Source organism: Cynara cardunculus, unplaced genomic scaffold, assembly GCF_001531365.2.
Source record: "Cynara cardunculus var. scolymus isolate 2C unplaced genomic scaffold, CcrdV1 Un_Scaffold_1588, whole genome shotgun sequence".
In the NCBI taxonomy this organism is placed as follows: domain Eukaryota; kingdom Viridiplantae; phylum Streptophyta; class Magnoliopsida; order Asterales; family Asteraceae; genus Cynara; species Cynara cardunculus.
In genome coordinates, this window is record NW_020200806.1 from 66,397 (window position 1) to 76,258 (window position 9,862).

Sequence of the window (9,862 nt, forward strand, 5' to 3'; positions counted from 1 at the left end):
TGAAGATGAACGTACCATTCCAGACCCCGGAAGTGATCTAGATGGCGACGACGACGATGATGATGAAGATGACTTTACCATCAAGTACTAGAAGCCATCAACCGTCACCAAGGGAGTTGCTTTTAGGGATTCTACATCCCAGGGGGAGCAAAGGCAAGATGAATCTACTCCATCAGGGAACCAAGACCCCAAGTCGAAAGGCAAGACGGTCGCTGAAGAAGGAAACTTGAAGGTATTGTTCAATATCCCTCAACAACCTTTATTTGAAGACTCTACCTCTTAGGTAGTGATTACTTCAAACTATCAACTTCGTATTCCATCAACAACCTGCGGTCGACTGGAGCGGGTACCTAATCAACCTGTCTCTTGTGCTCCTACCGACCAGCAGATGTCTCAGCTAAAGGAGTCACTCGACCAGACTAGAGTAAAAATTCCTCTTCGTACCTCTAATTGTGGTGAGTTCGACTTCTTGTCTGAAGCTGAAAGACTCGAGGCATTGAGGGCTGAAGAAGAGCTAGAGCTTCAAAAAAAGCAAACTGAAGACAACTTGAAGCTGGCCAAGTCACTAGCTGAGAAGGTCCTCCCCAAGAAAAAGTCCAAGAAAATGGTGAACGTTGTCCAAGCCCAGGCTAAACTTCTTTCTATTGTAGAAGCTGAGCATGAGAAGAACCTGAAACTGATGGAAAAGGACAAGCGTTGGAGCGAAGCAAAGTTGAAAAAGAGAATCAGTCCCCGCCCTATTATCAACGTCAGCATCAACGGACGTTCTAAAGACGGTGGAACGCTGGTCTCAATGCTTATCACCAGGGAAAATCTTGATGCCGTTACCGAGTACCCTTCCTACCTAGGCCGTTATGGATACAGCGAATGGATGGAAATCAGACAAGCCATTCAGCGATCCAAGTCGAGACACAAGACAGTCATCGAGGACACCATCAGCGAGCTCATCAAAAGGATGTCCAGGTTTGTCAAGGTCCCTGACATGCCATCTCTGAAGAAAGGTGGGAAGAAGAAACTCAAGCTCTCTAATCCTAATGATGGACCATTCCTAAGGAACGAACATGAAACAAAGTTCTCCTTAGATGAAATCCTGAAGGGTCACCAGAGTATAGACATTTCTATGCTGAATCTTGACTTGCCAGATAAGGGCCCCTATACACCCAACTTTGTGCATTTTAAACCTGAGTTAGGAGTTATATTTCTTGACTATGAAGGTGAAGTCAGATTTCAGAGAATTTCAGAGCTACATCTATGTCCAATGGGTCATCTGGTTTACCTCTTGCTCTGGATAGATGATAACATGCCTGGAAAAGTCGTAGATCTGAAGATACGAAGGGAATTCCTACGTCGAAGAAACCTTGGTGAAGATGTACCTGGTTACATAGATCTAAGTGTTCTAGAATATTTTCTCTTTGTAACAACAATCCACTTTTCCTTGTAACTTCTTGTACTATGTCTACTTTCAGTGATTGTACTTATAATCTGTAAGCACTAGACATGTACTGTAATACTTGTAATATTTCCAATGATTAATAAAATGAGTATTCCATGTACTTCACTGAAAAAGATCCCTGAAAAAAGTAATAGGGACACAAGTCTATGAGTTTCAGTGTTACTTTTCACATTCACTGACAATCTATAAGTCAGTGAATAAACTTTCAGTTTCCGTATTTGTAATTTTCTTAGATATAACTTAAGGAAAATTCTCAAGCTAAGACTGACTAACTGAAAAATATCTCAAAATAGTAAAAAAGGACATGCACTTTATATGTAACTTTTCCTTACTATTATTTGATAAGACAACTTTATTTATGTTGTCTTGTTATCATCAAATAGGGGGAGATTGTTGGTCCTCTCTCTCAGTGATTTGATGATAATCCTTTTCACTTATACGTTGTATTTATGTTTTTGTCTTTTCAGTTCTAGCGATCATCACTGAGTCTGTTCAGTGATCGCTGGAGAACTTGTATTGTAAATCAATCAGAGACAGCGATACTTCAAGATGACAACACTCACACGAAAAAACCTTCAGCAAATGTCAAAGACTGAAATTGAAGGTTAGAGACTGGTGAGTACGTGATCTGAAGCGGTACTCAGTGATTACAAGCCTGTCTACAAATGTGTGAAGATTGCTCAAGCCTTAGCGAATATATGAAGAGACCTTCAGGTCATTCCAGCATTCAGCGATCAAAGGAAGCTTGCTTAGCATGACTGTTGTTGTCTTGTCCTTATGCACACAAAGGACAAACCCATACCCTTATGAAAGTTGGTACGATATGGAGCCAACTAGTCGACTCTATTGTCCACCAACTTTAGGTAAGAATGTTTGCTCATGAATAGTGCTTTTTGTACTATTCATTGGAGCAAAGGACAAGCCTTCCTCTTAAGGCTTGACACGCACTCTAACCCTACCATATTGCATTAAATGAACATTTAATGTATTAGGTATAAATAGAAGTGTTTCTTTTCCATGCAGAGTGAACGCAACTCACTCTCTAAACCTAATTCTTACTTCAAGCATTTTCTAGCTTAAGTAGAGGATCTTCTTTTTACAGCATTTCTTTTCTTGTATTGCTAAGAACTCATGTGTAACCAAAGATTGTTTAGATAGGTTTTTATTACCTTATCTTTTCGCAAACAATCTTGTAAAAGCTGTATTGATCTTCTTTATCAATATATATTTTAAATTTGAAAATATTGTGTTTGTATTCATCCCCCCCCCTTCTACAAACTGTTTTACTATTCTTGTAGACCCTCAAGGGACCAACAATGTTTCATACAGAAGCTCTGTATCTTAGTTCTATATCATAGTTTTATTCTTTAAATTTATCTTTTTCTTCAAAAATATTTATAAACAAAAATTAAAAGTTAGACGAGCTTTGATTCTATTTTATACATCTTTTAAGCTATGGTAGATTCTTTTGAATTAGAATCACTAATAAACCAGAAGATCTCTGGTTGAGTATTTTATCATTTAGATAAAGAGGCTCTAGTTAGTAGAACCAGAGGCTCTAGATGGTAAGGGTAGAGGAGCTCTGTCCCATTGAGTTAGAGTTCTATATTGAGCTGTGGGTTTTAGAGAGGTGCATTTGGGTTTTATGCTATAGTAATTTGTCGGTTTATATTTTGATTATCCATTCAAATTACATTCTTTTGTTGAAATGCAATTACTTCTGTGTATAAGATATTTTATCAAATTTTGGGGTTCATCACCTTGCATTTGCAAAGAAGGGATTTCCTCACTAGATCCTCTGGTCTAACCCTCATTTTGTGTTTCAAAAATGTGCACTACAAGAATTGCAGGGTTGCGGGATAATAAGGGGAAGGGGAAAATGTAATTATTTCCCTATATGTTATCTGCTTATGAAGATCAACTTGATGATTACATATTTTGAAGATACATGTTGTCATACATGTGTTAGTGTAGAGATTTGGATTTGGAATTTTTCATATGTAAATTTTGCACCTATAAGAATCTTTGTACTATTGGGACCTAGGTGGTGTAAATTTTATTTCTTTGAAATGAAATATGTGTTATATGCAAATGTGGAGTTTGCGGTGTTACAATAACAACTTTGATGTATTTGAGAAGGGGAAAATGATATATAACAAGAGGCATTAATTGCCTATGATTTCTAACAAATTGAACATATGTGAGAATGATGCAAAGGGGCTCTGGTTTGTCTGTTGAAAGGAACAGAGAACCTCTAGTCACGTGGCAAAGATTTTTAAATGTTTTGGGAATTTTATGAACCAGAAGCTCTTATGTATTATACAGAGGTTCCGTATCTTGAAGATTAATCATTTTGTGTTGACTGAGCTCTGTATCGGAGCTCTGCCTTTTAAAATCAAATCTATTCTTCAAAAATATTTTATAAATAAAATAAAGAACCAGAGGAGCTCTGATTCTAGCTTATTTGTCTTTTATAGTTAAGGTAGGTCCTTTCTGGACCAAAGACTTTGTTGATCCAGAGTGTCTCTGGTTGGGTATTCTTTCTTTTGAATGCAGAGGCTCTGGTCAGTAGAGCCATAAGCTCTGGTTATCATAGGCAGAGGAGCTCTGGCCTATTGAGCCAGAAGCATTTTATGGTAAATCTGTTAAAAGATCCAGAGTTCTAATATGTTGCATTTTGTGCTATATGTTGTATCAATCGGTTAACTTTATATTTTGATTAACAAACAGTTTAGCATGTTTTTGTTATATCTCCATATAAAAGTTGTTTTATCATATTTTGGTGATCTTCACCCTGCATTTGCAAATAAAGGATTTACTCACTAGACATTCCGGTCTAACCCTCATTTTTATTTTGAAAATATGCGTTGCAGGAACTGTGAGGTCTCGGGTTAATAAGGGGAAGGGGAAAATATAATTATTTTCTTTATGTGTTATCTACTATATGAAGATGAGCCTGATGCCTGTATATTTTGAAGATACATGCTATCGAGAAAATCACATTACATTCATTAGTAGTTATACATATAACATGCATGTTTACAGGCTTACATAGCCAAAACACTGATTAAACAACAAGTCTTCTCGCCTCCTAAACTTTCTTGATTGCTCATCCCACCCCTGAACCTGAAGATAAAACAAAACATAACAAAATCATGAGCTTTGGATTTAATTCCCACAAGATGTTTGGTGAAATGTGTTAAAAAATATCAAATACTTGCAATCTTGACTATCTTAATTGTTGTCCTTATTTTGACAGAAAATTAACAGATAAGGGTAGAAAGTGTTGATATTTCAAAGTCAAGTTGTTCAAGATAGAAGAGGGACTGCGCCTCACATCTTGGAGTTCTCAAAGGGTAGCGGAGCATGAAGTATCATTCTTCAAGGACCATTTTTGCAATTTTCTAGAAAATATATAAATGCTTTGTTTCCTTTAATCCGGTTCATTATTCATATCTAGCTGTTTTTGCTCTCGTCCTTTTCTCTCTAGATTGTTCTCTATCTTCTTCTTCTCTCTCTAAACTAGGTTAAGATATGATTGTTTATTGTTCTTATTATAGTTTAGATTTAGATTTTTGAGGTAGATTTCATATTCTGTATATTGTATTTTGTTTTGATTCTTGAAATAAAGTTGTTTTTCAAATATATTCAGTTTTACATGGTATCGGAGTAAAACGGTTCAATTATCTTGAAGAATCTCTTTGGTTTTCATTTCTGTTGTGTTTGAATCAAATACATGAACAATTAGGGTTTTCTCGGTCCATGAGTTTGCAAGATCTCGATCACCGGTTCCCTTCTGTAATATTCATTCTCTTTGTTTCATTTTGTTTCCTATTGTTTGAAAGGTAGATGATAGTATTGGGTCGTGTGCCTTGCTAAGATCTCTAAGATCTTGCTAAGGTCCCCATTATGTTATCCTTGTTCTTTGGTTGTTCCTTTTCAGATATGTGTCATCTTCCAGATCTGTTTATTGCATATTATTCTAGTTAAAGTTTTTTTTGGATCTTGCTATCTTGTGTTGATTGTTGTATATTTCAGATCTACGTCTTGATCCAGATCTGGTGTGTGTTTTGTTTCTTTCAGATTTGTGTCCCTCCATATCTGGTTTATATTTAATTTATTTTTCTGCTTCTTATTATTTGTTTAGTTTGTTCAGTTTTGTATCCTATATCTGTTCTTCAGGTTGCTCCTTTTTCCTTTTAACAAAAGTTAAATGGCGTGGTGGTAAATTTCTGGTTGTTCTATACATGTGGCTTCATTTTTTACTTTTAACAAAAGTTAAAAGTCGTTGTGGTAAGATTTTGTGCTGTATTTTCCCTCTCTATGGTTCTATGTGGCTGGTTTTCTCTTTTCCTTTCTTCTAGTTGTTTTCTTGCCTGATAACTGAATAGTTAACTTGACCTAACACGATTTCAGTGTTTTAGGAATTTTGCTTATATCTTTTTAGTTCCCTTTTTTTGTTGTGTTCATGTTGTCTCCAACAGTTGAAACAGATAGTCCAATGGAACCCAAAGTCACTAAATTAGACTTTGGAGATCCACTGTACTTACACCCAGTGACACTAGTGGAGCTTCTCTTTTATCATTCAAGTTAAGTGCTAAGGATAACTACAGAGTCTGGTCATGTGCCATGACTTTAGCCTTGGAAACTAAAAATAAAACTGGTTTTATCGATGGATCCTGTCTGCGTTCTATAAGTGATCCTGCTTTAGAGAGACAATGGGATCGATGTAAGCCTGTTCTTCTCTCTTGAATCCTAAGTTTAATGACTGAGGATCTTTTCGTAGGACAAGTCTTTTATGAAGAATCCTCCCAAGTTTGAGAAGAATTAAAAGAAACATATGATAAAGTGGAAGGGTCGGTCATATTCAATCTATACCAGAAAATTAACTCCCTAAGTTAAAATGGCACCTCTGTTTCTGAATATTACCATAAGCTAAATTCTCTTTGGAAGTAATTTGATGCTCTTGTAAAACTCCCATCCTGTACACGCAAGGCTTCTCACAATTTTTTGGAACACAGTCAATTGATTAAACTCATGCAGTTCCTTATGGGATTGAATGATGTTTACCAACCCATTAGAAGTAACATCTTAACTAGGAACCCTCTTCCTTCTGTTAAAACCGCCTTCTCTCTTGTTTCAAGGGAGGAATCTCATGGGGGGAATCTCTCTCAAAACCGTACTAAAACTCAACATTCTGCCTTCCTTAGTAAAAGTGTTGACAATAGAGGAAGACTGAGCAGAAACTTTACTACTTTTGTGTGTTAATATTTCAGAACTACAGGACAGACACTCATTGTTGATGACTTTACTCATGCGGTTTAGGTCTATCTTTTAAAAGGAAAACATGAAGTTAGTGAATATATTGAAAGCCTTTGCAATCTTTTTCACACTCAATTTGGAAAGTCTGTTAAAATTTTTAGAAGTGATAATGGATTTGAGTTTACTAATAAAAAATTAACTGGGTTTTTTTAAGTTAAAAGGAATTATTCATCAAACCTCTTGCAGTTATACACCTCAACAGAATGGGGTTGTTGAACGTAAACATCATCACTTGCTTAATGTTGCAAGGGCTCTTATGTTTCAAGGTGGAGTTTCTGCTCAATATGTGGAATGAGTGTATCCTCAGTTCCACATATCTAATAAATATAACACCAACGTCTGTCTTGAATGGTAAGAGTCCCTATGATCTGGTTTATGGGTTCCGACCCGTTCTTACTCATCTTAGAAGCTTTGGGTGTCTGTGTTTTGCTCATTTACACAACCTCACAAACAAATTTTCTCCTAAATTTGAAAAATGCGTTTTGTTAGGCTATGCCAATTAAAAAAAGTGATATAGACTTTATAGTCTGGATTCCAAAAGAATTGTTGTATCTCGTGATGTCAAGTTGTATGAAAATGTGTTTCCCTTTAATATGAGTATGGACAAGACTAATGAAACCAACACTGATGAAAGAAACAACCTTAATTTCTCTGATTCTGTATTGAGTTCATCTAATGATCTTGGTGATTTTCCTCCCAATGATGATGTGAGTCCTCTATGATCAATCTTCAGCTAAATTTCTTAAGAATCCTTGGCAGATTTGATGAACATTAAGAACATGATGAGAGGAGAGTTGAGAGAAAAGGTCAAACTCTATTATATGTATCTGAATCTTACAATTGAGCTTGTGAAGTCCAGAAATCATACAAACATGATATGATCTTCAAGAATCAAGATGAACATAAAAGTAGAGAGAATATTATCAAAGATTGATTTGATTGAGAGAGAGAAATTTACAGCTCTAATCTTGATTACAATTCTGCTAATGACTTCGTTATGACAACTACAAAGGAAAATACTATTTATACTAGGACATAGTAAAACTACACTATTACAAAATAAAGCTATTCTAAGGAGAAACTTGAATACAACTTTAACGCTCTAACTTGAACCCAACATTCTCCCCCTTTTGATTCAAGTTTGGACTCTTGTGAATTTCGTTTTCTGCAGTCCAAGAATTTTCTCCAATCTTCTTAGAGCATTCCTATATTGGATCTTCTCCTCGAGCAAGTTTATCGCATTGACCAGCAAGTATCTTTCCTTGGAACTCATCCGTTCAGATTCAGTAGCTTTATCGTTCATCACCCTCTTCAAGTCAAGTGCCCTTCTCACTAATTTTATTGTGCCATCAGAATATTTATTCAGCTCGCTAAACCTTATGAACTTTTTTACTTGAAGTTGAGCAAAATAGACGACCCCGAACTCTGAGCTTTCAAGAATCATATACACTGGATAGCCTTCAATGTCTTCTAGGTCTTGATTTGGTCTTTTAAGATTAATGATTCGCTGATTGTCTTCAARRCCCATCTGTACATCAATGACCATTGCCAGTTTTACATGACAGCGTATAAATCTCTTGATTGCTTCAAGAGCAACCAATTCTCCTTCCTTTCTGATAGTCATGTTTTTTGGTTCAAAATACATATATTCAAGGTGATCCAAGTATAAGTTCCAGAAGTCTACTTCGTTGAATCTCCAAATCTGACCATCCTGCCTTGTTACTGTGAAAACAGGATACCAGATTCTTAACAAATTCTGAGCATCAATTTGTTTGATCGGCACAATCCGATGCTTTGTATGAACTTCACTGATTGGTTGGCACTTGGCTTTCAGAAGATGTCGGTATTCAGCACGATATTCTTTTGTCTGCTTATGAATACCCAGAACTTTGTCACCACTTAGCACTTTTCTATGTCGGATGAAGATTCCAAAGTAGATATCTTCTAGATATGGCTCTCGGATCCTTGCTCAATCATATCCAGGAAAATTTGCTCTAATATGGAATGGCACATAGTCTCTGGTGAAAATTTCAGTTGGATCAACATGTTCTCTTTGAGCTGGAATGTCTGGCACATCAGATAAAACTGCAGTGGAAGATTCTGGAGCAGACTGACGTTCTTCTTGAACAGGAAAGACTAGATCTTCATCATCTATATCAGCTTCAAAGTCAAAATAGATCCCACTCGATTCGTCGATGTTGTCAATGTCTTCTCCAAAGTCTTGCTCTCCACCCAGAGTTTTAGAGAATACTTCGTTGAATCTAATGTTGGCAGACAAGTCCAATAGCATCCTTGTTCCTATAGTGGAGTCCGCCGGCTTTTCAACCATTGTCTCGATTGTAGGACTTGTCTCCAAACCTTCATCTACAACTTCAATAACCTCAATTGTTCTTTCCCGAACTGATTTCGGGTCAGAAGCTTCAGCAGTAACGTCTTGAGTTGATGGCTCCTCACCATCCCTTGCACTTTGTTCAGAAGTCTCGGCCAATCTCTGTCTCTTTCTCTCCCCCTCATGACTATCTGGATCGTCCTGATTGTCATGCCTTCTTTTGAGAGATATGGCCTGAGACCTGCAGGTTTCTTCTAAGGTAGACACCCGTTTAGCTAGGGCATCTATTGAACTTTTAAGATATTGGGTGTTAGATGTGATCAACTTGCTAACTTTGGAAAAGCTAGAAGTAACCACATCTTGAAAATCCAAAAACTCTAAGGCTCTAACAAAGGGGTTCACGTCTAATTGTTGACGTAAGAGACCGACCAAATCTGCGTCCTCAACATCTGGATTCTGAGATGCCATTAATTTGGCATACAGCAACGATTTCAGCTCATCCACCGATTGATTTGGTATAGACGGTTCAGGAACATACAGTGCTGATGGCACAGATGGTGGCTCTTCTTCTACAACCTCCTTCCCCTTCAAAATTCTTTTGAGACTAGCCATTTGAGCATCCATATTGTCTTAAACAGCCTTTAGGGCGCCGTCCAGGTATTCCCTTGACACGAAGTCGGGTAAAGTAACTCCTGGTTCACTTAGAATACCAGTTGTAACAACAGTTGAATAAACTGTTGTGCCTACGTTCAATGTTG